General features: G+C 38.1%; 1 pseudogene; it reads right to left on the reverse strand.

Moving 5' to 3' along the window:
• Positions 1 to 9,228, reverse strand: part of LOC147004819 (X-linked lymphocyte-regulated protein PM1-like) — a 29,707-nt pseudogene extending 20,479 nt beyond the window's left edge.
• Between the last annotated feature and the right edge of the window lie 14,795 nt (positions 9,229 to 24,023).

A 24,023-nucleotide genomic window follows, 5' to 3' on the forward strand; every position in this document is an offset into this window, starting at 1 on the left:
GTGTATACATTTCAGTATATGTGTGCATAAGAAGTCTGTATTCTCAATCATATTCCAACTTACATTATTTTTGTTTGTTTTTCCAGACAGGGTTTCTCTGTATAGCCCTGGTTGTCCTGTAACTCACCCTGTAGACCAGAGTAGCCTCAAACACAGAAATCCCCCTCCTTCTGCCTCCCAAATGCTGGGATTAAAGCCATGTGCCACCACTGCCTGAGCCAACTTAAATCTTGAGACAAGGTCTCTCTGAATCTGCAGCTCACCAGTGTCACTAGCCTGCCTAGCCAGCTAGCTATCTCTACCTACTCAGCACTGGGCTGCAGCCTGAAATTTTAAAGTGGGTTCTAGGCCCCAACCTTAAGTCCATATATTTTCAAGGAAAGCACTTTACCAAAAGAGCCATCTCTCTAGCCCCTCTGCAAGGTTTGTTTGTTATGTTGCTGTAGCAATGTCTTTTTTTTTTTTTTGGTTCTCTAATCATGCCTAAGTTTAGGTTCCTAAAATGCTTAATGCTGGCTTTGTTTGTTTCTTTACAACAGCAAACAGGGTTTCTTGCTCACTTTACAATTTACAGTTAATTGGGCAAACTGGAAAAACTAACATTTCATTTGGGAGGCTTTTTGCTGGGTTTGTTTGTTTGATAGGGGTTTTGTTAATTTGGTGTGTTGATTGGGTTTTTTTTTCACAACTGAAGATGAAACTCATAGCTTTTACATGGTGCTGTACCAATCAGGTACATCTTCAGAAAATCTTTAGTTCTGAATGTTGGGTGAGAAGTCATCTGTATGTGTTTTAAAGAAAACTACAATTAATATGAAACTTAAAATTATCCTCGTATGCTATAGGGTCTATAGAGATCTGATGCCCTCTTCTGTCATCTTCAAACAATAGGCAAATATCTCCAAAAACACATACCTCCAGATTTATCCAGCATACTGTCTTGTTCATCTCTGTGAAGAAAGGACATAGAATTTTAAAGCTAGAAAATAGTGGACTGGTAGAGCATTTGCCTAGCACACACAAAACTTTACACAGAAACTTCTTTTAATTATTTTTAATAAATATAATGTTGGTTTGGAATAAATGTCATATACATATAAAGTACATGGTAGACAACCAAAGTGAACTGAACTTGTATTATTTACTTTTAACAATTCATACATTTACACCCCACAGTACTTTCTTCATAACTCTCCCACTCTTGCTGAGACCTTTCTTCTTCCCAGATTGTCCCCCTCTTATTTTTATGATGTTTCTTCTTTTCTTTGTGTGTATATCTGGGAAGATCCCATGCAGGTGGTCCTATTGTCCTAGTTGCTATGTGTTTGTGATGACAAGGACTTAAGGACCCCAAGCTGGGCTTGAACTCAATAAATAGCTGCATCTGACCATGAATTGTTGATCTTCCTGAATCTAATTCTCCAGTGAAGGGATCAAAAACACTACTTTTGAAGTACTGTATTGAACTTGGAAAAAATTGAAAATATTACCCTATATCTTCATCTGCTTCTACATGAGGCAACATGTTCTCATCATTGTCAAATGCTGGGTTCTTTACTGTAATGAAAATAGAAAATTGAAACATTTGAAAGTATGCTATATAAGTAATAGTTAATAAAGTATTTTCAATTTGCATTTCCCTGGGAAAACTGCCCAAGTGAGTTTCTGAAACAGCTTTTATAAGTGAAATAATTACATCCAGGAAATTCAGGACACAATTAGAAGATAAAAGTGAAGGATAATAGATATAGATGAGAAGTAAGATTTCCAACTTAAAGGGCCAGTGAATATCTTCAACAAAATTATAGAAGAAAACTTCCCTAACCTAAAGAAAGTGATGCCCATGAACATAAAAGAAGCCTACAGTTCCCCAAATACTATAGGCCAGAAAAGAAATTCCTGCCATCCCATAATAATCAAAACACCAAATGCTCACAACAAAGAGAATATTAAAAGCAGTAAGGGAAAAAAGGTCAAGTAATATATAAAGGAAGGCCTACAAGAATTACAACTAACTTCTCCCCAGAGACTATGAAAGCCAGAAGATCATACAGACCCTAAGAGAGCACAAATGCCAGCCAAAGCTACTATATGCAGTAAAACTCTTTTACCATAGATGGAGAAACCAAGGTATTCTATGACAAAACCAATTTTACACAATATCTTCCAACAGATCCAGCCCTTCAAAGTATAATAAAGGGAAAACACCAAAACAAGGAGGGAAATTACATTCTAGAAAAAGCAAGAAAGTAATCTTGAGGCAAACCTAAAAGAAGATAGCCACATGAACAAAATTCCATCTCTAACAACAAAAATAACAGGAAGCAACAACGACTCTTCCTTAATATCTCTTAATATCAGTGGACTCAAATCCCCAATAAAAAGATATAGACTAATAGACGTAATGTGTAAGCAAGACCCAGCATTTTGTTTTGTACAAGAAACAAACCTCACAGACAGGGACAGACATTACCTCAGAGTAAAAGGCTGGAAAACAATTTTCAAAGCAGATGGTCGCAAGAAACAGGCTGGAGTATCCATTCTAATATCAAAAAAAAAAAAAAAAATCGACTTTCAACCCAAAGTTATAAAAAAAAAAAAAAAACACACAAAAAAAACACAAAAAAAAAAAACAAGGAGGAACACTTCATATTCTTCAAAATTAAATTTACCAAGATGAACTCCCAATTCTGAACATCTATGCTCCAAATGCAAGGGCATCCACATTCATAAAAGAAACTTTAGTAAACCTCTAAACACACATTGCACCTCACACTATAATAGTGGGAGATTTCAACACCACATTTTCATCAATGGACACATCCTGGAAACAAAAAACTAAAAGGAGACACAGTGAAAATAACATAGGTTATGAAACTAATGGTTTTAGTTGATATCTATAGAACACTGTATCCTAAATCAAAAGGATATCCCTTCTTCTCAGCACCTCATGAGGCCTTCTCCAAAATTGACCATATAATCAGTTGCAAAACATGCCTCAACAAATATAAAATTATTGAAATAATCCCATTCATCCTATCAGGTTTCCACAGACTAAGGATGAATTTCAATAATAATATAAATAATAGAAAACCCACATACACGTGGAAGGTGAACAACAACCTATTCAATGATAACTCAGTCAAGGAAGAAACAAAGGAGGACATTAAAGACTTTTTAGAGTTTAATGAAAATGAAGCTACAACATACCCAAACATATGGTACACAATGAAAACAGTAATAAGAGAAAATTTCATAGCTCTGAATGCCTCTGTCTTAGTCAGGGTTTCTATTCCTGCACAAACATCATGACCAAGAAGCAAGTTAGGGAGGAAAGGATTTATTCGGCTTATACTTCCATGTTGCTCTTCATCACCAAAGGAAGTCAGGACTGGAACTCAAACAGGTCAGAAAGCAGGAGCTGATGCAGAGGCCATGGAGGGATGTTCTTTATTGGCTTGCCTCCCCTGGCTTGCTCAGCCTGCTCTCTTATAGAACCCAGGACTACCAGCCCAGGGATGGCCCCACCCATAAGGGGCCTTTCCCCTTGATCACTAATTGAGAAAATGCCTTACAGTTGGATCGAATGGAGGCATTTCCTCAACTGAAGGTCCTTTCTCTGTGATAACTCCAGTTGTGTCAAGTTGACACAAAACTAACCAGTACAGCCTCTAAAAAGATACTGGAGAGAGGATACAGGAGCAGCTTGACAGCACAACTAAAAGCTCTAGAACAAAAGGAATCAAATTCTCCCAAGAGGAGTAGAAGGCAGGAAACAATCAAACTCAGGACTGCAATGAACCAAGTGGAAACAAAGGAACTATACAAAGAATCAACCAAATCAAGAGCTTGTTCTTTGAGAAAATCAACAAGAGAGATAAACCCTTAGCCAAACTCACTACAGGGCAAAGGGGCAGCATCCTAATTAACAAAACCAGAAATGAAAAGGGAGACATAACAACAGAAACTTAGGAAATCCAAAAAAAATCATCAGATCCTACTACAAAAACCTATACTCAACAACACTGGAAAATCTGCATGATATGGACACTTATCTAGACAGATATCAGGTACCAAACTTAAATCAGGATCAGATAAACCTTGGAAATACTCCCATATCCCCTAAAGAAATAAAAGCATTCATTAATAGCATCCCAAACAAAAAAGCCCAGGATCTGATGGGTTTAGTACAGAATTCTATCAAATCTTCATGAAGACCTAATACCAATACTCTTCAAACCATTATGCAAAACCTAAAGAGATGGAACATTATCCAATTTGTTCTATGAAGCCAGAAGTACAATTATATTCAAACCATACAAAGACCCAAGGAAGAAAGGAAACTTCAGACCAAATTTCCTTATGAAAATCGATGCAAAAATACTTAATAAAAGTCTTGCAAACCGAATACAAAAATACATCAAAATGATCATCCATCATGATCAAGTACACTTGATCCCTGTGATGCAGGGATGGTTTAATATTCGGGAATCCATCCACTTAATCCACTATAGAAACAAACTCAAAGACAAAAATCACATGATCATCTCATTAGATGCTGAGAAAGCATTTGACAAAATAAAACATCCATTCATAATAAAAGTCCAGGATAAATCAGGAATTCAAGGCTCATACCTAAACATAGTAAAAGCAAGAGACAGCAAACCAGTAGTCAACATCAATCTAAAGTGTGAGAAACTTGAAGCAATCCAACTAAAATCAGAGACTAAACAAGGCTGCCCACTTTCTTCGAACCTATTCAACATGGTACTTGAAGTCCTAGCCTGAGCAATTAGACAACAAAAAGAGAATAAATGAATACAAATTGGAAAGGAAGAAGGCAAACATATCACTATTTCCAGAAGATATGCTAATATATGTAAGTGACCCCAAAAATCACACCAGAGAAATCCTAAATCTGATACACGACATCAGTGCAGTAGCTGGATATAAAATTAAATCAAACTTATCACTGGCCTTTCTCTACACAAAGGATAAACAGGATGAAAAAGAAATTAGGGAAACAATAGTCACAAATAATATAAAATACCTTGGTGTGACTCTAACTGAGTAAGTGAAAGATCTGTATGATAAAAACGTCAAGTCTCTGAAGGAAAATCAAAGAAAATCACAGAAGATGGAAAGATCTCCAATGCTCATGGATTGGCAGGATTAATGTAGTAAAAATGGCTATCTTGCTGAAAGCAATCTACAGATTTAATGCAATCCCCATCAAATTCCAACACAATTCTTAACTGAGTTAGAAAGGGCAATTTACAAATTCATCTGGAAGAAAAATAAAACCTAGGATACAAACACTATTCTCAACAATAAAAGAACCTCTCATGGAATCACCATGCTAGACCTCAAGCTGTACTACAGTGCAACTGTGATAAAAACTGCATGGTACAGGTATACTGATAAACAGGTAAATAAATGGAATAGAACTGAAGACACATAAATGAACCCACACATCTACTGTCACTTGATCATTGACAAACGAGCTAAAAATATTCAGTGGATAGAAGACAGCATTTTCAACAAATGGTGCTGACTCAATTGGCAGTTAGCATGTATTACAATGCAAATTGATCTATTTTCATCTCCTTGTACAATGCTCAAGTCTGAGTAGATGAAGGAACTCCACGTAAAACCAGAGACAGTGAAACTTATAGAGGAGGAAGTGGGGAAGAGCTTCGAAGACATGGGCACAGGGGAAAAGTTCCTGAAAGGAACAGCAATGGCGTGGGTGTAAGATTAAGAATAGACAAATGTGACCTTACAAAATTGCAAAGTTTCTGTAAGTCAAAGGACACTGTCAATAGGAGAAAACAGCAACCAATAGATGGGGAAAAATCTTTACCCATCCTAAATAAGATAGGGGACTAATATCCAATATATCTAAAGAACTCATGAATCTGGACCCCAGAAAATCAAATAACCCAATTAAAAAATGGGCACAGAGCTAAACAAAGAATTCTCAACTAAGGAAAACCAAATGGCTGAGAAGCACCTAAAAAGGGTTCAACATCCTTAATTACCAGGGAAGTGCAAGTCAACATAACCCTGCGATTCCACCTCACACCAGTCAGAGTGGATAAGATCTAAAACTCAGAAGAGAGCAGATGCTGGCAAGAATGTGGTGAAATAGGAACACTCCTCCATTGCTGGTGGGATTGCAAGCTGGTAGAACCACTCTGGAAATCAGTCTGGTGTTTCCTCAGAAAATTGGAAATATTTCTACTGGAAGATCCAGCAATACTCCTCCTGAGCATGTTCTCAGAAGATATTCCAACTTGTAATAATGACATGCTTCACTATGTTCATAGCATACTTATTTATAATAGCAAGAAGCTGAAAAGAACACAGATGTCCCTCTTCAGTGGAATGGATACAGAAAATGTGGTACATTTACATAATGAATTACTACGCAGCTATTAAAAACAATGAAATCATGAAATTCTTAGACAAATGGATGGATCTGGATGATATCTTCCTAAGGGAGATAACCCAATCACAAAAGAACACACATGATATGCATTCACTGATAAGTGGATATTATCCCAGATGCTCAGAATAACCAAGATACAATCTCCAAAACCCATGAAACTCAAGAAGAAGGAAGACCAAATTGTACATATGTTGTTCCTTCTTAGAATGGGAAACAAAATACCCATGGAAGGAGTTTCAGAGGCAAAGATTGGAGATGAGACTGAATGAATCCAGAGACTGCCTCACTCAGGGAAAAATCCCATAAATAACCACCAAACCCAGACACTGTTGAAGATGCCAACAAGAGCTTGGGGACAGGAGACTGATATAGCTGTCTCCTGAGAGGATCTGCCAGTGCCTGACAAATACAGAAGTGGATGCTCACAGACATCAATTGTACTGAGCACAGGGTCCCCAATGATGGAGCTAGAGAAAGTACCCAAGGAGCATAAGGGGTTTGCAGCCCCATAGGAGGAGGAACAATATGAACTAAACAGTACCCCCAGAGTTCCCTGGGACTAAAACACCAGTCAATTAAAACTGATGGTGCGACTTATGGCTCCAGCTGCATATGTAGGAGAGGATGGCCTAGTAGGACATCAGTGGGAGGAGAGACCCTTGGTACTGTAAAGGTCCTATGCCCAGTATTAAGGAATGCCTGGGCCAGAAATTGGGAGTGGGCGTGTTGGGGGCAGGGGGAGAGGGGAGAGGAGAGGGGATTTTCAGAGGGGAAATAGAAAAGGGGATAATATTTCAAAAGTAAATAAAGAAAATATATAATAGAAAAAAAGGAATGAAACAATTTATTTGCAGGTTATATGAAATAAATTCATGTTTTGCTAACATATAGGAACAATATCCAGGTCTTTTCCTGGGGTAAAATCATAGCAAGTTATTGTTTCTCAACATATTGTGACTACAGTGCCAAGATTAGGTATATGCACTGCTAAAACTCAGGTATAGGAATATATAGATATAGGTAAAATTAGAAATGAAGTATATGAAAACTCTTAGAAAAGACTTCTTCCATTACAGGTGAGTTTGTAAAAGACTAAGGAACTGCAGGACACAATCAATACCGAAGACTGGATATACTATACCTTCAGAATGAGCCTCCTCCAAAACATTTATGTCATCTTCTTCTTCATCATAGTCAAGAAGTAATAAGTAACCGTCCTTTGGTACCACCCACATTTTCTTGGCCATTTTTCTCTTAAGCACTCAGTTGTCTTCTCAGTTAAAAAAAATAATAAAAAGGAAAAAGAATAAAAACATAGCGATCTGAATCCAAAGGTATCATTTAAATAGTTAAAAATGTCAAAAAGTCAAATAATTATCTTAGCTCATTGAAAGATTTTTTCTTTTGTTTTTAACACTTATATTTTTATATTTTCTCTTTATCAGAGAGTTTTGTATACATATTCAATATAGTAACATATATATGTATAAATACTTAAACACACCCACCCACCCACCCACCCACACACACACACACATATATATATGCTTTCGCTTACAATTTCCTCCATGTAAACCATTTATCATATCTCTCTCCCTCCCAACTTTGTTTTAAAATCTTCTTCAACTTACTTATTAAAAACCTTCTTTAGAACCCAAGTTAACAATCTGCCATTTCTCAGTTTAAAAAAAGGCAAAAACAGGCCAGCCTTTAATATGTGAGTCCTCCCCTTCCCACCAAAAATGATGAGCAAAATGTGTTTGCATTTAAACTTTGAGGCATCTGAATTTTGGTCCTATCTCCCAAAGATTCTTTTTAAACAAAACATCAGCAATTCCGTTTTTCAGTGTATCTCAGTTTTAACATAAATCCACAGTACTATTCAGAAAGATAACGAGCATGGTAACTATATATTCATGTCAAGAAGACCCAATGCTCAGTCTACAATAAACAGTCGACACCACCACCCACACAGAAAATCCTTATATTGGAGAAACTTGGGATTGGGGGAAGCTGAGGATTTCAAACATCTGAAGATTTTAAGTTCAAGGCCTGCCCAAGCTAGGCCAGCCTGAGCTAAAAAGGAAGATCCCATCCTACAGAACTAAATCTGAGAGAAAACGCTGAACTTGGTGATGCAAGTCTTTAATCCCAATACATGGGCAATTGAGATAGGAGGATCCGTGCTCAGAATCCTTCCCAGATTACTTATTAATCTCTTGTCTCCTCTTATTCTTTTCATTCATTCTTCCTATACCACTCCCCTCTCTGCAATGTCCATACAGTGTATACCAAAGGAACACACCATAGAGAAGACAATGAAGAGGGAGGAATCCTCAGTGTATTTCTAATGGATACCGGACAGCACACAGGACAAGCGCCAAGTTGGACCCTAAGGCTCCTTACAGCACACAAAACAAGCTCCAAGGCTCCTCACTCACAGCCCCATGCTCCCCCGACCCCCAATCCTGCAGCCAGCTCACTGATCCTATCCCCAGGCCCCAAGATTGTGTCCTCCAAGGGTTCACAATCCTCTAAGGCCCTGAGCTATTCAATCCTCTGCCATGAATATGGTCCTCCACCTTCATTTAACAATCAGAAGCCATAGGAAATGGGGACCAGGAGGCTTTTCCTCACATAGTGACCACCTGGGCCTGATATGCCCCACCCTGTCACACCTCGATTAACTGTCCAACAAACCTGATCAGAGCAAATTATCACTTACAGGTTATCTCAGAGGTGAACACCTTCACAACAGCACCCTTCCGTGCTCAGCTCCTCAATGGTAAAAAAACGTTGTCAGCAGAGATGCCTGGACAGAGGGTTCTGAGGACCCTTTGTGACGCACGTTGGAGAAAATAGGTCTCACCCAGGGACTGCGCTGATTGGCTGAATATATCCTGCGCATGCGTACATGGAGTACCAGGTACCATTGCTTCAAAGGGAGTTTTCAGGAGGTGGGAATGAGCTACTACTGGCTTTAAGACAATTTCTAGGTTTATAAGTCCATACAGACTTGAAAAACTTGAACAAACGTGTAACATATGAAACACTGCAAACGACACTACTTTATTTCAAATGTAGAGGCTCTTGTATGCAATTTTGGTTTCTATTTATTTATGTGCATAACATTTAATGTGTGTGGACTTTTTCTGAATGTACTTACGCACACCACAAGAGTTTATTCTGTCCTACGAGATCAGAAGGCAGCATCCAGATCCCCTATATCCCCTGGTACCCTCCTCCTGTCTCCACCTTCCTAGTACTGACCTTGATTACAAGAATGTGCCTGACCCTTCCGGCCCTCTCTCTCACTTATGCCTCTGTTGCCTACAGAGGCTGGAAGTGTGCACTGATTCTCTGAAACTTTAGCTGTGCATAAATTGTGAGCCACAATATGGTTGTTTTGTGCCCGGTCATCTGCATAGAACAGGTGCTTTTAACAGCTGAGTCATTTTTCCAACCACTGTTTTGTGCACTTATTTGCACTCCTATGGCCTCTTCAGATACCAGGCATGCATCGGGTGTGTTTAAATTTATGTTGACCCAACACACACACACACACACACACACACAATGATAATTATTAATTTGCATATTTCTCTATAACTCCTTTTGTCCTATTTCATGCATTGTCCAACTTCATTGTGAGGTGTATTCCTTTTCTTTCTTTGTTTTTTGTTTGTTTGTTTTCCATTTTTTACTAGATATTTTCTTCATTTACTTTTCAAATGCTATCCCGAAATTCCCCAAAATACTCCCCCTCCCAGTCCTGCTCCCCTACCCATCCACTCATACTTCTTGGCTCTGGCACTCCCCTGTACTGCAGCATATAAAGTTTGCAAGAACAAGGGGGCTCTCTTCCCAGTGCTGGCCGACTAGGCCGTCTTCTGCTACATATGAAGCTAGAGACACAAGCTCTGGGGATACTGGTTAGTTCATATTGTTGTTCCACCTATAGCGTTGCAGATTCCTTCTGCTCCCTGGATACTTTCTCATGCTCCTCCATTAGGGCCCTGTGTTCCATCCAATAGATGACAGTGAGCATCCACTTCTATATTTGCCAGGCACTGGCATATCCTCCAATGAGACAAGTATATCAGGGTCTGTTCAGCAACATCTTACTGGCATGTGCAAAAGTGTCTGCTTTTGGTGGCTAATTATGGGATGGAAGCCCAGGTGGAGTAGTCTAAGGATGGTCCATCCTTTCGCCTTAACTCCAAACTTTGACTCTGTACCTCTTTCCATGGGTATTTTGTTCCCTATTCTAAGGAGGTATGAAGTATCCATGCGTTGATTTTTCATTCTTGATTTTCTTGTGTTTTGCAAATTGTATATTGGGTATTGTAAGTTTCTGGGTTAGTATCCACTTATCAGTGAGTGCATTTCAAGTGACTTCTTCTGTGATTTGGTTATCTCATTCAGGATGATATCTTCCAGATACATCTATCTGCCTACGAATTTCATAAATCCATTGTTTTAATAGCTGAGCATTACTCCATTGTATAAATGTACCACATTTTCTGTATCCATTCCCCTGTTGAGTGACATCTGGGTTCTTTCCAGCTTCTGTCCATTATAAATAAGGCTGCCATGAACATACTACTGTGTATGTCCTTATTACCAGTGTGACCATCTTCTGGGCATGTGCCTAGGAAAGGAATTGCTGGATATTCAGGTAATACTATATCCATTTTGTTTGAGAAACTGCCAGACGAATTTCCAGAGTAGTTGTACAAGCTTGCAATCCCACGAGCAATGGAGGAGTGTTCCTCTTTCTCCACATCCTTGCCAGCATCTGCTGTCACGCGAATTTTTGATCTTAGCCATTCTGACTGATGTGAGGTAGAATATCAGCGTTGTTTTTATTTGCATTCCCCTGATTGTTAAAGATGTTGAACATTTTTTTCAAGTGCTTCTCAACCCTTTGGTATTCCTCAGTTGAGAATTCTTTTTTAGCTCTGTACCCCATTTTTAATGGGTTATTTGAATTTCGGAGTCCAGCTTTTGAGATCTTTGTATATATTTGATATTAGTCCCCTATCAGATATAGGATTGGTCAAAATTCTTTCCCAAACTGTTGGTGGCCTTTTGTTCTATTGACAGTGTCTTTTGCCATACATAAGCTTTGCAATTTTATCTGGTCCCATTTGTTGATACTTGATCTTACAGCACAAGTCATTCCTGTTCTGTTCAGCAAATTTTTGCCTGTGCCCATATCTTCGAGGCTTTCCCCCACTTTCTCCTCAATAAATTTCGGTGTCTCTGATTTTATGTCGAGGTCTTTGATCCACTTACACTTGAGCTTTGTACAAGGAGATAAAAATGGATCAGTTCTCATTCTTCTACATAATAACCACCTGTTGTGCCAGCACCATATTTTGAAAATGCTGTCTTTTTTCCACTGAATGATTTTAGCTCCTTGTCAAAGATCAAGTGACCATAGGTGTATAGGTTCATTTTTTAATTTTATTAGGTATTTATTTCATTTAAATTTCCAATGCTATACCAAAAGTCCCCCCATGCTCCCCCCACCAACCCCCTACTCCCACTTCTTGGCCCTGGCATTCCCCTGTATTGAGGCATATAATGTTTGCACGACCAATGGGCCTCTCTTTCCACTGATGGCCAAATAGGCCATCTTCTGATATATATATATATATATATATATATATATATATATATATATATATATATATATATATATGTAGCTAGAGACACGAGTTCTGGGGGGTACTGTTTAGTTCATATTGTTGTTCAACCTATAGGGATGCAGATCCCTTTAGCTCCTTGGGTATTTTCTCAAGCTCCTCCATTGAGGGCTCTGTGATCCATCTAAAAGCTGACTGTGAGCATCCATTTCTGTGTTTGCTAGGCCCGGGCATAGTCTTTCAGCAAAATCTTGATGGTATATGCAATGGTGTCAGTGTTTTGAGTCTGATTTTGGGATGGATCCCCGGATATGGCAGTCTCTGGATGGTCCATCCTTTCGTCTCAGCTCCAAACTTTGCCTCTGTAACTCCTTCCATGGGTGTTTTGTTCCCAATTTTAAAAAGGGGCAAAGTGTCCACACCTTGGTTTTGTTCTTCTTGAGTTTGATGTGTTTCTCAAATTGTATCTTATATATTGGGTATTCTAAGTTTCTGGGCTAATATCCACTTATCAGTGAGTACATATTGTGTGAGTTTTGTTTTTTTTTTTTTTTTTTTTTTTTTTTTTTTTTGTGATTGGGTTACCTCACTCAGGATGATCCTCTCCCGGTCCATCTATTTGCCTAGGAATTTCATAAATTCATTCGTTTTAATAGATGTGTAGTACTCCATTTTTCTAATGCACCACATTTTTTGAATCCATTCCTCTGTTGAGGGGCATCTGGGTTCTTTCCAGCTTCTGGCTATTATAAATAAGGCTGCTATGTACATAGTGGAGCATGTGTCCTACTTTCCGGTTGGAACATCTTCTGGATATATGCCCAGATGAGGTATTGCTGGATCCTCCAGTAGTACTATGTCCAATTTTCTGAGAAACCAACAGACTGATTTCCAGAGTGATCGCACAAGCTTGCAATCCCACCAACAATAGAGGAGTGTTCCTCTTTCTCCACATACTTGCCAGCATCTGCTGTCACCTGAATTTTTGAGCCATTTTGACTTTTGTGAGGTGGAATCTCAGGGTGGGTTCATTTCTGTGTCTCCAATTCTAATCCATTGATCTACCTGTCTGTCCCAGTACCTGTAACATGCAGTTTTTATCATGTAGTACAGCTTGACGTCAGCCATGGTGATTCCTAAAGAGCTTCTTTTATTATTGAGAATAGTTTTTGCTATCCTAGATTTTTGGGTGTTTCTTGTTCTTTTTGTTTGTTTGTTTGTTTTTTGTTTTTGTTTTTGTTATTCCAGATGAATTTGAAAATTGCCCTTTCTAACTCAGTGAAGAATTGAGTTAGAATTTTGATGGGTATTGCATTGAATCTGTAGATTGTTTTCAGCAAATAGACATTTTTACTATATAAATCCTACCAATCCATGAGTATGGAAGATCTTTTTATCTTCTGAGTTCTTCAATTTCTTTCTTCAGAGACTTGAAGTTCTTGTCATACAGACTTTTCACTTCCTTAGTTACAGTCACACGAGTGAATTTTATATTTTTTGACTATTGTGAAGGGTGTTGTATCCCTATTTTCTTTCTCATCCTCTTTAATCTTTCTGTAGGGAAAGGCCACTGACAAGTTTGACTTAATTTTATATTCAGCTACTGCACTGAAGTTGTGTATTAGGTTTAGGATTTCTCTGGTGTAATTTTTGAGGTCACTAATACATGCTATCATATCTTCTGCAAATAGTGATATTTTGCCATCTTCCTTTCCAATTTGTATTCATTTGTTATCCTTTTGTTGTCGAAATGCTCTGGCTAGAACTTCAAGTAGTATGTTGAATAGGTAGGGAGAAAGTGGGCAGCCTTGTCTAGTCCCGGATTTTAGTAGGATTGCTTCAAGTTTCTCACCATTTTGTTTAATGTTGGCTACTGGTTTGCTGTCTCTTGCTTTTATTATGTTTAGGTATTGGCCTTGAATTCCTGATCTTTCCTCAACTTTTTTTATAAATGGTGTAGTATTTTTGTCAAATGTTTTATCAGCATCTAATGAGATGATCATGTGTTTTTTGACTTTGAGTTTGTTTCTATAGTAGATTAAGTTGATAGATTTATGTATACTTAACCATTCCTGCATCACAGGGATGAAGCCTACTTGATCATGATATATTCTTGGATTCAGTTTGCAAGAATTTTATTGAGTATTTTTGCATTGATATTTATAAGGGAAATTGGTGGGAAGTTTCCTTTCATTGGGTCTTTGTACAGTTTGAGTACAATTGTAATTCTGGCTTCATAGAACAAATTAAATAGTGTTCCTTCTCTTTTGATTTTGCATAATATTTTGAATAGTATTAGTATTAGGTCTTCTTTGAAGATCTCATAGAAATTTATACTTAACCCATCAGATCCTGGGCTGTTGTTGTTGTTGTTGGGAGACTATTAATGACTGCTTCTATCTCTTTAGGGGTAATTGGAGTATTTCCAGGGTTTATCTGATCCTGGTTTTAATTTGGTACCTGATATCTGTCTAGATATTTATCCAATTCATCCAGATTTTCCAGTTTTGTTGAGTATAGGCTTTTGTAGTAGGATCTGATGATTTTTTGGTTTTCCTAAGTTTCTGTTGTTATGTCTCTGGTTGTTATGTTTCTGGTTTTGATAATGTGGAGACTGTCCCTGTGCCCTGTAGTTAGCCTGGCTAAGGGTTTATCTATCTTGTTGATTTTCTCAAATAACCAGCTCCTTGTTTGTTTGATTCTTTGTATAGTTCTTTTTGTTTCCACTTGGTTGATTTCAGCCCTGAGTTTGATGGTTTCCTGCCTTCTACTCCTCTTGGGTGAATTTGCTTCCTTTTGTTCTAGAGCTTTTATTTGTGCTGTCAAGTTGCTCCTGTATCCTCTCCCAAGTTTCTTTTTAGAGGCATTCAAAGCTATGAGTTTTCCTCTTAGGACTGCTTTCATTGTGTCCCATAAGTTTGGGTATGTTCTAGCTTCATTTTCATTAAACTCTAAAATGTCTTTAATTTCTCTCTTTATTTCCTCCGTGACTGAGTTATCATAGAGTAGATTGTTTTTCACTTTTCTTGTGTATGTGGGTTTTCTATTATTTATATTTTAACTGAATATCAGCCTTTTTCTGTGGTAATCTGATAGGATACATGGGATAATTTCAATATTTTATATCTGTTGAGGCATGTTTTGTGACTGATTATATGGTCAGTTTTGGAGAAGGCATCATGAGGTGCTGAGAAGAAGGGATGTCCTTTTGGTTTAACATACAATGTTCTATAGATATCAACTAAATCCATGTGTTTCATAACTTCTGTTAGTTTTACTGTGTTTCTGTTTAGGTTTTGTTTCCAGAATCTCTCCATTGATGAGAGAGGGCTGTTGAAGTCTTCCCATATTATAGTGTGCAGTGCAATATATGTCTTGGACTTTACTAAAATTTCTTTTATGAATGTGGATGCCTTTGCATTTGGAGCATGGATGTTCAGAATTGAGATTTCATCTTGGTAGATTTTACCTTTGATGAATATGATTTCCCCCCTTTGTCTTTTTTGATAACTTTGGGTTGAAAGTCAATTTTATTCGATATTAGAATAGTTACTCCAGTATGTTTCTTGGGACCATATGCTTGGAAAATTGTTTTCCAGCCTTTTACTCTGAATTACTGTCTGTCTTTATCCCTGAGGTGGGTTTCCTGCAAGCAGAAAAATGTTGGGTCCTGTTTTTGTAGCCAGTCTATTAGTCGATGTCTTCTTATTGGGGAATTTAGTCCATTGATGCTAAGAGAAATTAAAGAAAAGTAATTAGTGCTTACTTTTTTTTTTTTTACGTATTTTCCTCAATTACATTTCCAATGCTATCCCAAAAGTCCCCTGTACCCCCCCCCCACTTCCCTACCCACCCATTCCCATTCTTTTGGCCCTGGCATTTCCCTGTATTGGGGAATATAAAGTTTGCAAGTTCAATGGGCCTCTCTTTCCAGTGATGGCCGACTAGGCCCTCTTTAGATACATATGCAGCTAGAGACAAGAGCTCCAGGGTACTCCTTAGTTCATCATGTTGTTCCAACTATAGGATTGCAGATCCCTTTAGCTCCTTGGGTAGTTTCTATAGCTTCTACATTGGGAGCCCTTTGATCCATCCAATAGCTGACAGTGAGCATCCACTTCTGTGTTTGTTTGGCCCCAACATAGAACATAGTTTCACAAGAGAGAGCTATATCTGGGTACTTTCAGCAAAATCTTGCTAGTGTATGCAATGGTGTGAGCGTTTGGAAGCTGATTATGGGATTGATCCCTGGATATGGCAGTCTCTAGATGGTCCATACTTTCATCACAGCTCCAAACTTTGTCTCTGCAACTCCTTTTATGGGTTTTTTGTTCCCACTTCTAAGAAGGGGCACAGTGTCCACACTTTGGTCTTCATTCTTCTTGAGTTTCATGCATTTAGCAAATTGTATCTTATATCTTGGGTATCCTAAGTTTTGGGCTAATATCCACTTATCAGTGAATAAATATTGTGTGAGTTCCTTTGTGATTGTATTACCTCACTCAAGATGATGCCCTCCAGGTCCAATCATTTGGCTAGGAATTTCATAAATTCATTCTTTTTAATAGCTGTGTAGTACTCCATTGTATAAATGTACCATATTTTCTGTATCCATTCCTCTGTTGAAGGGCATCTGGGTTCTTTCCAGCTTCTGGCTATTATAAATAAGGCTGCTATGAACATAGTGGAGCATGTGTCCTTCTTACTGGTTGGGAAATCTTCTGGATATATGCCCAGGAGAGGTATTGCTGGATCCTCCGGTAGTACTATGTCCAATACTGAGGAACCGCCAGACTGATTTCCAGAGTGGTTGTACAAGCTTGCAATCCCACCAACAATGGAGGAGTGTTCTTCTTTATCCACATTCTAGCCAGCATCTGCTGTCACCTGAATTTTTGTTCTTAGACATTCTGATTGGTGTGAGGTGGAATCTCAGGGTTGTTTTGATTTGCATTTCCCTGATGATTAAGGATGTTGAACATTTTTTCAGGTGCTTCTCTGCCATTCGGTATTCCTCAGGTGAGAATTATTTGTTCAGCTCTGAGCCCCATTTTTTAATGGGGTTATTTGATTTTCTGGAGTCCACCTTCTTGAGTTCTTTATATATATTGGATATTAGTCCCTTATCTGATTTAGGATATCTAAAGATCCTTTCCCAATCTGTTGGTGGTCATTTTGTCTTATTGATGGTGTCTTTTGCCCTGCAGAATCTTTGAAGTTTCATGAGGTCCCACTTGTCAATTCTCGATCTTACAGCACAAGCCATTGCCATTCTATTCAAGAATTTTTCCCCTGTGCCCATATCTGCAAGGCTTTTCCCCACTTTCTCCTCTATAAGTTTCAGTGTCTCTGGTTTTATGTGAAGTTCCTTGATCCACTTAGATTTGACCTTAGTACAAGGAGATACGAATGGATCAATTCGCATTCTTCTACATGATAACAACCAGTTGTGCCAACACCATTTGTTGAAAATGCTGTCTTTCTTCCACTGGATGGTTTTAGCTCCCTTGTCGAAGATCAAGTGACCATAGGTGTGTGGGTTCTTTTCTGGGTCTTCAATTCCATTCCATTGGTCTACTTGTCTGTCACTATACCAGTACCATGCAGTTTTTATCACAATTGCTCTATAGTAAAGCTTTAGTTCAGGCATGGTGATTCCACCAAAGGTTTTTTTTATCCTTGAGAAGAGTTTTTGCTATCCTAGGTTTTTTGTTATTCCAGATGAATTTGCAGGTTGCACTTTCTAATTCGTTGAAGAATTGAGTTTGAATTTTGATGGGGATTGCATTAAATATGTAGATTGCTTTTGGCAAGATAGCCATTTTTACAATGTTGATCCTGCCAATCCATGAGCATGGGAGATCTTTCCATCTTCTGAGATCTTCTATAATTTCTTTCTTCAGAGACTTGAAGTTTTTATTATACAGATCTTTCACTGCCTTAGTTAGAGTCATGCCAAGATATTTTATATTATTTGTGACTATTGAGAAGGGTGTTGTTTCCCTAATTTCTTCCTCAGCCTGTTTATTCTTTGTGTAGAGAAAGGCCATTGATTTGTTTGAGTTAATTTTATATCCAGCTACTTCACCGAAGCTCTTTATCAGGTTTAGGAGTTCTCTGGTGGAATTTTTAGGGTCACTTATATATACTATCATACCATCTGCAAAAAGTAATATTTTGACTTCATTTTTTTCCAATTTGTATCCCTTTGATCTCCCTTTGTTGTCGAATTGCTCTGGCTAGGACTTCAAGTACAATGTTGAAGTGGTATGGAGAGAGTGGACAGCCTTGTCTAGTCCCTGATTTTAGTGGGATTGCTTCAAGCTTCTCACCATTTACTTTGATGTTGGCTACTGATTTGCTGTAGATTGCTTTTATCATGTTTAGGTATGGGCCTTGAATGCCTGATCTTTCCAAGACTTTTATCATGAATGGGTGTTGGATCTTTTCAAATGCTTTTTCCGCATATAACGAGAAGATCATGTGGTTTTTGTCTTTGAGTTTGTTTATATACTGGATTATATTGATGGATTTCCGTATATTGAACCATTCCTGCATCCCTGGGATGAAACCTACTTGGTCAGGATGGATGATTATTTTGATGTGTTCTTGGATTCGGTTAGCAAGTACTTACTTGAGGATTTTTGCATCAATATTCATAAGGGAAATTGGTCTGAAGTTTTCTATCTTTGTTGGGTCTTATTGTGGTTTAGGGATCAGATTCAATTGTGGCTTCATAGAATGAGTTGGGTAGAGTACCTTGTGTTTCATTTTGTGGACTAGTTTGTGAAGAACAGGGATTAGATCTTCTTTGAAGATCTGATAGAACTCTGCACTAAACCCATCTGGTCCTGGGCTTTTTTTGGTTAGGAAACTATTAATGACTGCTTCTATTCCTTTGGGGATATAGGGTTGTTTAGATCATTAACCTGATCTTGTTTCAACTTTGGTACCTGGTATCTGTCCAGAAACTTCTCCATTTCATCCAGGTTCTCCAGTTTTGTTGAGTATAGACTTTTGTAGAAGGATCTGATGGTGTTTTGGATGTCTTCAGGATCTGTTGTTATGTCTCCTTTTCCATTTTTGATTTTGTTAATTAGAATGCTTTCCCTGTGCCCTCTAGTTTGTCTGGCTAAGTGTTTATCTAACTTGTTGATTTTCTCAAAGAACCAGCTCCTTGATTGGTTGATTCTTTGAATAGTTCTTCTTGTTTCCACTTGGTTGATTTCGCCCCTGATTTTGATTATTTCCTGCTGTCTACTCCTCTTGGGTGAATTTGCTTCCCTTTGTTCTAGAGCTTTTAGGTGTGTTGTCAAGCTGCTAATGTGTTCTCTCTCTAGTTTCTTTTTGGAGGCACTCAGAGCTATGAGTTTTCCTCTTAGAAATTCTTTCATTGCGTCCCATAAGTTTGGGTATGTTGTGGCTTCATTTTCATTGAACTCTAAAAAGTCCTTAATTTCTTTCTTTATTACTTCCTTGACCAAGTTATCATTGACAAGCGTGTTTTTCAGTTTCCATGTGAATGTTGGCTTTCTATTATTTATTTTATTATTGAATATCAGCCTTAGCCCATGGTGATCTGATAGGATGCATGGGACAATTTCAATATTTTTTTTTTGTTGAGGCCTGTTATGTGACCAATTATGTGGTCAATTTTGGAGAAGGTACCATAAGGTGCTGAGAAGAAGGTATATCCTTTCATTTTAGGATAAAATGTTCTGTAGATATCTGTTAGATCCATTTGTTTCATATCCTCTGTTAGTTTCACTGTGTCCCTGTTTAGTTTCTGTTTCCATGATCTGTCCATTGGTGAAAGTGGTGTGTTGAAGTCTCCCACTGTTATTGTTTGAGATGCAATGTCTGCTTTGAATTTTACTAAAGTGTCTTTAATGAATGTGGCTGCCCTTGAATTTGGAGCATAGATATTCAGAATTGTGTGTTTTTTGGAGGATGTTACCTTTGATGAGAATGAAGTGCCCCTCCCTGTCTTTTTTGTTGACTTTGGGTTGGAAGTCAATCTTATCAGATATTAGAATGGCTACTCCAGCTTGTTTCTTCCTACCATTTGCTTGGAAAATTGTTTTCCAGCCTTTCATTCTGAGGTAGTGTCTATCTTTTTCTCTGAGATGAGTTTCCTGTAAGCAGCAAAATGTTGGGTCTTTTTTGTGTAGCAGTTTGTTAGTCTATGTCTTTTTATTGGGGAGTTGAGTCCATTGATATTAAGAGATATTAAGGAAAAGTAGTTGTTCCTTCCTGTTATTTTTGTTGTGAAAATTGGCTTTCTGTTCTTGTGGCTGTCTTCTTTTAGTTTTGTTGAGGGATTACCTTCTTGTTTTTTCTAGGGTGTGGTTCCCTTCCTTGTATTGGTTTTTTTCTGTTATTATCCTTTGAAGGGCTGGATTCCTGGAAAGATGATGTGTGAATTTGGTTTTGTCGTGGAATACTTTGGTTTCTCCATCTTTGGTAATTGGTAGTTTTCCTGGGTATAGTAGCCTGGGCTGACATTTGTGTTCTCTTAGTGTCTGTATAACATCTGTCCAGGATCTTCTGGCTTTCGTAGTCTCTGCTGTGAAGTCTGGAGTAATTCTAATAGGGCTGCCTGTATATGTTACTTGAACTTTTCCCTTTACTGCTTTTAATATTCTGTCTTTATTTAGTGCATTTGTTGTTCTGATTATTATGTGTCAGGAGGAATTTCTATTCTGGTCCAGTCTATTTCGAGTTTTGTATGCTTCTTGTATGGCCGTGGCCATCTCTTTCTTTAGGTATGGGAAGTTTTCTTATATATATTTTTTGAAGATATTTGCTGGACCTTTATGTTGAAAATCTTCCTTCTCATCTATACCTATGTGGTCTATGAATTTTTTCATGGGAATTCTGACTTTCTGGGCTAATATCTACTCATCAGTGAGTGCACATCATATGTTTTGTGATTGGGTTACCTCCCTCAAGATGTTATCCTCCAGATCCATCCATTTGCCTAAGAATTTAATAAATTCATTTTTAAATAGCTGAGTAGTACTCTATTGTGTAAATATACCACATTTTCTTTATCCATTCCTCAGTTGAAGGACATATGGGTTCTTTCCAGTTTCTGGATATTACTAATAAGACAGCTGTGAACATAGTGGAGCATATGACCTTATTACAAATGGGAACATCTTCTGGGTTTATGACCAGGAGTGTCATATCTGGGTCCTTAGGTTGTACTATGTCCAATTTTCTGAGGAACTACCAAAATGATTCCCAGAGCGGTTGTACCCCACAACAATGGAGGAGTATTCCTCTTTCTCCACATTCTTGCCAGCATCTGCTATCACCTGAGTTTTGATCTTAGCCATTATGAATGGTGTGAGGTGGAATATCAGGGTTGTTTTGATTTCCAATTCCTTGATGACTAAGGATTTTGAACATTTCTTTATGCGCTTCTCAGCCACTAGATATCTCTTAGGTGAGAATTGTTTGTTTAGCTCTGTACCCCATTTTTAATAGGGTCATTGTTTCTCTGGCATGTGACTTCTTTAGTTCTTTGTATATATTGGATATTAGTCTTCTATTGGATCTAGGATTGTTAAAATTCTTTTCCCAGTCTGTTGGTTTCCATTTTTTACTATTGACAGTGTCCTTTGCCTTACAGAAGCTTTGCAATTTTATGAGGTCCCATTTGTTAACTCTTGTTGTTCAGGAAATTGTCCCCTGTGCCCATGTGCCCAAGGCTCTTCCCCACGTACTTTTCTATTAGTTTCAATGTATCTGGTTTTATGAGGAGGTCCTTGATCCATTTGGAATTCAGCTTTGTTCAAGGAGATAAGAATGGATCAATTTGCATTTTTCTACAGGCTAACTTCTAGTTGAAACAGCACCATCTGTTGAAAATGCTGTCTTTTTTCTACTGCATTATTTTTAGCTCCTTTGTCAATAAACATGTGACGATATGTGTGTTGATTCATTTATGGTTCTTCAATCCCATTCCACTGATCTACATGCCTGTCTCTGTACCAGTACCTTGCAGGGGGTTTGTTGTTGTTGTTTTTTTTTTTTATTATAATTGCTCTGTAATAAAACTTGAGGTCAGGGAATGTGGTTAAAACAGAAGTTCTTTTATTGTTCAGAATAGTTTTCACTATCCTAATTTTTTTGTTATTTCCAATGATTTTTCAAATTGCTCTTTCTTTTAATAACCCCCACACTAATTTCTCAGGAACCACATGAAGACAAAGCTGTACATCTACTACCTTTAAGCTGAGAGGCCTAGATCCAGCCTGTGTTCTTTGTTAGTTACTTAGAAGCAGAATAGTTAATATATTTTGTTGTTCAGGAGCTTTGGTTTTATTCTTGCATTATTTGTTTTTCTCTCTCATGGAACTACACACTTACCATGTGTGCACTACACATTCAACTCCCAAAGTGAATTTCATCAAATCTCCAAACTCAGAGGTTATCAATGAGTAGTCCACTGAGTCCTACTTCTTTCTGTTGTGTTTTTTAACAATTGGAGAAGATTGACATTCCATGTGTAATCTCTATCAATCATGGTCTAATCTCTCAGTAAGCAAAATGCATGAGTGGTATTTGTCTACTCCGTCTTTATCCCCTACTCTCTTTTTATCTTCTATTTTTAGTTTATACCAAGCCCAATTCCCCTTATAGCCTTTGTACCAGTCACAATGTATTATGATACAATCCTCCTAAGGCCAATGATACTCAGGCTTTTATGTCTCTAGGAACACTCTATTCTATCTCTTTGGGCTTTTGTTACCTTATCTGCCTAAAAACTAATAATCATTATTTCATATCAATTGGTTCTATTTATACACAAACTGTGCATATATGTTATGTGATTATTATTATTATTACAAACGGCATATTTTTAAAAGTTTTTTTTAAGTATTTTCTTCATTTATATTTCCAATGCTATCCCAAAAGTCCCCCATACCCTCCTCCGCACTTCCCTGCACAACCACTCCCACTTTTTGGCCCTGGCGTTCCCCTGTACTGGGGCATATAAAGTTTCTGTGTCCAATGGGCCTCTCTTTCCTGTGATGGCCAAATAGGCCATCTCTTGATATATATGGAGCCAGAGTCAAGAACTCCGGGGTAATGGTTAGTTCATAATGTTGTTACACCTATAGGGTTGCAGATCCCTTTATCTCCTTGGGTAATTTCTCTAGCTCATCCATTGGGGGCCCTGTGATCCATCCAATAGCTGACTATGAGCATCCACTTATGTGTTTGCTAGGCCTCAGCATAGTCTCACAAGAGACAGCTATATCTGGGTTCATTCAGCAAACCTTGCTAGTGTATGCAATGGTGTCAGCGTTTGGAAGCTGATTATGGGATGGATCCCTGGATAAGGCAGTCTCTAAATGGTCCATCAAAAGGCATATTTTTTTTATATTTTGAAAGGACTCTGATGGACAAATGTGATGATTAGATTACCCCACAAATAATAAAATTTGTCACAGTAGAAATATACTGAGACTTAAATGACTCCAACTGTGTCAACCAAGTTCTCTTTCACACATAGTCTCTCTTTTTATGTTTCTATAATTTTTTACTATGTATTTTCCTCAATTACATTCCCAATGCTATCCCAAAAGTCTACCATACCCTCCCGCCCCACTCCCCTACCCACCTATTCCCACTTTTTGGCCAAGGTGTTCCCCTGTACTGGGGCATATAAAGTTTCTGTGTCCAATGGGCCTCTCTTTGCAGTGATGGCCGACTAGGCCATCTTTTGATACATATGCAGCTAGAGTCAAGAGCTCCGGGGTACTGGTTAGTTCATAATGTTGTTCTACCTATAGTGTTGCAGATCCCTCTAGCTCCTTGGGTATTTTCTCAAGCTCCTCCATTGGGGGCCCTGTGATCCATCCAATAGCTGACTGTGAGCATCCACTTATGTGTTTGCTAGGTCCCGC

Source organism: Mus caroli, unplaced genomic scaffold (genome assembly GCF_978045245.1).
Source record: "Mus caroli unplaced genomic scaffold, Mus_caroli_1 scaffold_5, whole genome shotgun sequence".
Taxonomy (NCBI): Eukaryota; Metazoa; Chordata; class Mammalia; order Rodentia; family Muridae; genus Mus; species Mus caroli.